Source organism: Rhinopithecus roxellana, chromosome 8 (assembly GCF_007565055.1).
Source record: "Rhinopithecus roxellana isolate Shanxi Qingling chromosome 8, ASM756505v1, whole genome shotgun sequence".
Lineage (NCBI taxonomy): Eukaryota > Metazoa > Chordata > Mammalia > Primates > Cercopithecidae > Rhinopithecus > Rhinopithecus roxellana.
In genome coordinates this window covers 82,050,426-82,056,817 of record NC_044556.1, presented here as the reverse complement: position 1 = coordinate 82,056,817, position 6,392 = coordinate 82,050,426, and the positions used below count along the sequence as shown (strand labels likewise).

At 36.5% G+C, this 6,392-nt stretch overlaps 1 long non-coding RNA gene across 1 annotated transcript in view; it reads left to right on the top strand.

Annotated features, from left to right (window-relative positions):
- Window positions 1-1,037: 1,037 nt before the first annotated feature.
- Window positions 1,038-6,392, top strand: part of LOC115899285 — a 66,327-nt gene continuing 60,972 nt past the window's right edge. The window contains exon 1 of the long non-coding RNA XR_004059032.1: window positions 1,038-1,291. This is a non-coding gene — a long non-coding RNA (uncharacterized LOC115899285). The remainder of the gene's footprint in view (window positions 1,292-6,392) is intronic.

Here is a 6,392-nt window from a genome sequence, read left to right as displayed (position 1 = left end):
GTCTTAGCTCTAAAAATTGCCTAGTATATCATAAATGAAAAATTACACAGTGACACAGATCTGTATTTTAGACCTGGTTCTGTTCATTATTAGTTATATGATGTTGAACAAATTGTTTAACCTTTTTGTTTACTGTTTCTTAGTAAGAACTAGATTCATGTCTATTTTATAGGCAGTTGTGATAATTAAATGAGTAGTTAATATCAAATGTCTAGTACAGACACTCAAAAATAGTTGTTCTTTCTACTCTTCTCTCACTTTCTTATGCCCATTCTCTGCCCCAGGCTTTTCCAAGAAGTAGGGCCACTGCTAGAATACATGGAACACTAGGAAAATATTTTTTGGTGGGATTTGCCATTGAAATAGATAATTTGATTTAAAAATTTGCAAAATTCATGGGTCCCTATAAGGCATGATGATGATGATTTTGAGCAGTGAATAGAGAAGAAGCAAGTATATTTTTATAATTGCCAACAGTGTATAAGAGGATTCTTCATAGTGTTCAGGCACTATCCTTTCTCATTTGGATTGAGGAACTATTTCTTTTTGTTCTTTATTGTCAAAGTGCAATTCTTGGATAATTTTATATCTCTCATTACAAGAAAAAGGCAGCAACACTTATTACTCACAATGGCATGGCTGTTTAGAATCTATTACTATTAAAGCAATGCAGATCTTTTCACCTCTGCAATTCTTATACCACTTATTTAATGCTGGTTAATTATTTCTTATGGTTCCATATCATCCATCATGCTGCTGCAAATACTGGCTTACAATGCCTTTCTCAAATAATTTTCCTGGTAATGATACTCATGAAAGTCTTACTCAGAGCAAGCAGAAAAGTAATGATTACTTATGTAACATAATTATAATTACATAAATTATCATTACATTTTCTGCTCTTAGTAAATTGACTACTAGGAATTGAATAGTATAAACTTAGAACAACTGATTTTCAACCATGTCTTCTCTTGAACTCCTATGCAATAATGACTGTACTCCTAAGAGATAATCTCTTTCAATGCAGACTGCACCCCTGCCTACACATACTGCCAAAAGTGGGGTTAAAAAATAAGGAGCCTGTTGGCAGTACAAGAAGAGTGGTCCTATTGGCTGTTCCTCACCTGGCAACTCTTAAAATTTACCCAGAAGAACATGACATTACTACACAGATTAAAGACAATAGAGAACATCAATTGGAAGAGCCCATTAGCATGACAGAGCTATCATTTCAAAAGCCTTCTAATGGGCACCACTGGACGATAACATGTGATGTGGAGTCTGCAGAAAGGTACGATGACAACTCTGGGTGTCACTGGCAGAGATTCACAGAGTAAAGAATGTTGACTGCTATTCCCATATCGCTTGTGTATTGTTGACACTGCAAAGGATGGCCCATGCACAAAGACATACATAGAGTCCAAGGCCAAGATTTGATGATAAACCAATGGTAGCCAATAGCATAGATCTTGGCTTGTGTTCAACACAAGTGAGTCATCGAAAATTATCATATGAGTATGATTCTGGGGCCAATCGCACAATATACCATTAAAGAAATACTACTTCAGCCAGCAGGAGTGAGTCATTTCCTAAGCCATGTCCCAGGACCAGGGCTCAGGCATTGTTAGTATAGCTGAAAATCTCAGACTACTCACACCATTTCATCAAGACCTCAGGTTTGGAGAACACTCAAAAGGGGAAAAATAGAGACCGTGGTCCACATGGGTCCTGGTCTGGACTTAGGATGCCTGGATGGTCCTGGATGGTTTCAAGAACCAGAAGGGAACTTGGGAAATATTAAGGATGTTAGTCCAAAGTGTGGAAACTTTCAGGTGTGGGGCTTGCAATAAGGGTTCTATTTGTCCTCTTCTAAGGGTGATTCTCTACAGGAGTTATAGTCTCTCTGAGATTCTTGAGTAACATAGCAAGGATCATTCTGTTGGTTACTTTGACTTCCAGAGTCTTATATAAATTTATTGACATAAGCCATTCCCCAGGACATCATCAAAATAGTTAGAATATCTCAAGCCAAGTTGCAGTAAGTAAATGTTTTCAAAAGTTTAAAATCGTATCTATATTCTAGCATCTTTTGCAGCCCTCCTTCAACTTCAGCCTCCTTTCATTAACCATTATAGGTGTTAATGTTATCAGGAGTTTCAAATGAGTGGGGCTACAAATGGATCCTTTGCCCTATATTCCCAGGTATTTTTCTTCGGAGATTTCATCAAGCTATCTCTCTTATTCTTCTAATTGATTTTTGGCATTTTGTGCCTTGCATCTCCTAATCATTAACACAGATGCATTCTTGGCTCTTGACAAACATCTTGGCACCAAGGATTCAGCCTTTATGTTTGGCAAACATAAATATTACATATCAAGCCTTGTTCGGTTCATAATATGTCACTACTAACAACTCCAAAAGAAAAGAAAGCTAAGAGAGTTAAAAAGTTCACAAATAAGCTGGTAATACAATATATTGAAGAGTAAAAATGCAACAATGAAAAGAATGAAAAGGAGAAATCAGCTGAAAATATTTTTGATTACTCAGCTCTACTTTAATTAAGTTGCTTATACTACAGTTCGTCAAATTCTGTCTCACTCTCCTCACCTTTAAACCCAACTCAACCATGTAAGCTAGTTTTTAAAAATTACTTTTTAAACTCCTGTCAGTTCTTCAGTGATTACTTTTTGCACTTCTTTTTCTTAATGCTGTCTCTAGGGACTACAGTACAGATCCTTAATTTGCCATAGTCTGTTTCAAGTTAATATAATACTGTGCTGCTTCACGAGAAGGGTAATAACTTTACAACAGTAATATTCCATTTGCACTCCATTCTTTTGCGTATTATTGTTATATACTTTAAATCTACATATGTAATAAACATCACAATAGAGTGTTCTTATTTCTACCTTAAAATACTATTTTGAAGCAAATACAATTGTTTACTTTTAATGTTTACCCACCAGTTTACCATTTCTGGTGCTCTTCATTTATTCTTGTATGGATTTCTACGTAGTGTCATTCCTCATAAACCTCAAGAACTTCCTTTATCATTCTTGTAGAGTAGATCTGTTGATGACTTATTTTCTCAGCTTTTGTTTATTTGAAAATGTTAGCATTAAGCCTTCATTTACATGGGATATTATCGCTTGATATAGACTTCTGAGTTCTTTTTTCTGTTAGCACCTCAAAGATGTTTCATTGTCTTCCAGATTTTCTCTTAAAAAGTCAGCAATAATTCTTACTGTTCTTTCCCTGTATATTTGTTTGTAGGTGCTTTTGAAATATTTGCTTTTTCTCTGTTTTTCAGAGGTTTTACTATAAGAGTTGCACTGTGGGTCTGTTTGTATTTATTATTCTTTGGATTCAATGGACTTCTTGAATATTAACTTGATTTTTACACCAAATTTGGGAAACTCTTTGATGGTGGTTTTCTGAAATATGTTTTCTGCTGTATTTATTCTGTCCTCTAAAATTCCTAGTAAACTGCTTGATACTTGCTCACATGGCACAAAGGCCCTGGTTATTAATTTCTTTTCTCTATTCAGTCTTCAGATTGAATAATTTATTTTGATTATATTTACCCCAGTAACTCTTCATTCTATGATATCTAATTTGTTACTAAATCAAAACAGTGTATTTTTTCATTTCAGATATAGTACTTTTCAACTTTAGAATATCCATTTGTTTATTTTCTATTCCCATCCTCCAACCTGCTCACTCACTATGCCAGTTTTTCAGTTATTCCTCTTCGTACTTCTTTTTGTTAATGCCTTCTCTGGGGATTACAATATGCATCCATAATCTCCAGCTTGCTCACTCACTGACCATGTATTTCATTAAATCTTTGAACAGAGCTCCCGTAAGCCCTTGTCTGCTAATTCCTACATCTGGGTTATCTTTGGGTTTGTTTTTATTGGCTACTTTTTACATTCTTGATGTGGATTACCCTCCCTTGTTTCTTTCAAGTATAGTAATTTATAATTTTAGTAGACTTTGTGAGTGGTTCAGTACATAATACAAAGTCTAGATTAAGTGGTGTTCCTTTATAGGGTGTTGAAATATGTTCTGGAAAACTGTTAAATCACTGGTGAATTGTATGTATGTTTCAGGAATGGTTTTATTTATTTATCTTTATGGTATAGTTCTTACTCTAATGGGGCATCAGAACTCATGAGATGTAGCCTTTCAGAACTCAAGTAATTGACCAAAATTCTCAGTGAAGTGTCTCCACTGTACCTGGATTATAACTCCAGTTCGTTGCAGCAGTCTGGCACCATCATTCAGTTTTCAGACCTATAGGACGCAATCACTGCTAGACTATGCAGGGCCTCACATTTTGCTTCTACCACTTAGCTCCTGACCAAAAACCAGCAGGTAATCCTCATGAATTCTTATGGGCTTCCTATCTGTTAGGTCTCCCCTTTCTGGTTAACTTGGCCAGCAAGTTCTAACTGTTTCAGCAGCCCAGAATTCTGATCTCTTCCTTCTCAAGTACTGAATAAATGAGTTCCACTTTATTGTACAGTGTTCAGAACGAGTACTGCACAATTTATATTGTAAAAAACTAAAGAAGAATTTTCAGGAAACTGAAGTTAAAACCCACCAAAAGTCACTATTTCTTGTCCAGTTTCTAGTTCTGAGCAAGTATTCATATGTGAAACCCATATGTGAACACTACGGCCATTATGTACAGTGAAGATTCTTCAGTTTTTTTCTTTTCCCTTAAGAGACCTATAGCTATTTATTAGGATATCATTACACTGGAGAAAGGGGAATATTCAAACGTTTTGAAGATGGTTTGATTCTGGGTCTGAACTGACATTCGTACCCAGGTACCCAAAGCATTATCATGATTCTCTGTTAGAGTTGGGGCTTATGGTGGCCCATAAATAGAACCTTGGTCCAGTTCCATTTCACAGTGGGTTAACTGATTTGATGGACCCACTCAGTGGTCATTTCTCTAGTTGTTGACATGAATTTTAAACAGAGACACTTAGTAGTTGTTAGACCTCTGTCTTGATTCCTAGTGTATAGATAAAAGCTAACATATTAGGGGAGATCAAATGCAAGTCTTATTACTTTTCTACCCATGAGGCATCAGCCGGAACTATTTTCCAAGGCTTTAGAGAATGTTGAATCATCAAGAAAGGATTCTGCATATTGCTGTATCAAAACATGGAAGACTATTCACAGCAAAATAGGTATGGTAGTAGACACCTGCATATAGGGTCTACACAATGCTTCATCCAAAAGCTACCAGTCTGATAAAAGCAATGCAACAGAATTTTGAAGCTGGGGTTCCAGGTTGGAGATAAATTCTGCCAGGATGGATAGCCATCTTGCAGAACACAGTATAAATAAATGCTAAATAAATTATAGTAGTTGATACTTTGTTATCTATGGCTAAAATGTATATTCTTAAAATATGGGTGAAAAAATGTGAAGAGCGAAATAATGAGCAAAAGTAGGAGTGGCTTGATTTATCATCACTCTCAGCTACCCACTTGAACATGTACATTCTGTTCTCACAATTTTGGCTCTTTGACTTTAGACATTCCAGTTGACAGAGTGGGAATTCTTCCACCAGAGGTAAAAATAAATGACTCAATTAATTCTAAGTTATGGTACTACACAATGACTTCTGGTTCCCTGTACCAAGAAACTTGCAGGAAAAAAAAAAAAAAAAAAAAAAAAAAGCATCACCATTGTCTGTAGTAATAGGGCTAAAGCTTTTCCATTAGCATCTCTCTTTTACTTTCCTTAAAAAAATGATCAGCTAGAATATTAGAGGAGATATTACCAGACAGGGTGAACTTATTATACATATAGAGTGGATTTGAGGGGATTTAAGTGGACTGTAGTAAATAATGCTGTATTAAACTGCCCAGATTCCCCTTTCAGTACCAAGATACTTAGTACAGAGATGCCAGCAGTGTTAGTTTCTGATAGTTCAGTCTTTCCAAATTTCCCTTAGAACAAGGAATCTGCCTTACTACCTCTGCAGGGGCAGCCTTCATCCAATGACTGATTTGTGTCCAGCAAGAAAGTCACTGCCCTGGCTGGGTGCAGTAGCTCATGCCTATAATACCAGCACTTTGGGAGGCTGACACGGGTCGATGACTGGAACACAGGAGTTCAAGACCAGCCTGGGCAACATGGCAAACCCCGTCTCTACAAATAATTTTTAAAAAGTAGCCAGGCATTGTGGCATGTGCCTAGGGTCTCAGCTACTTGGGGGACTCTGGCGGAAGGATAACTTGAGCCCAGGGAGTTGAGGCTGCAGTGAGCTGTATTCAAACCACTGCACTCCAGCCTGGGCTACAGAGAGAGACACTGTCTAAACAAACAAAAAAAGTTACAGCTCCCTTTAACTAAATTCCATACAACT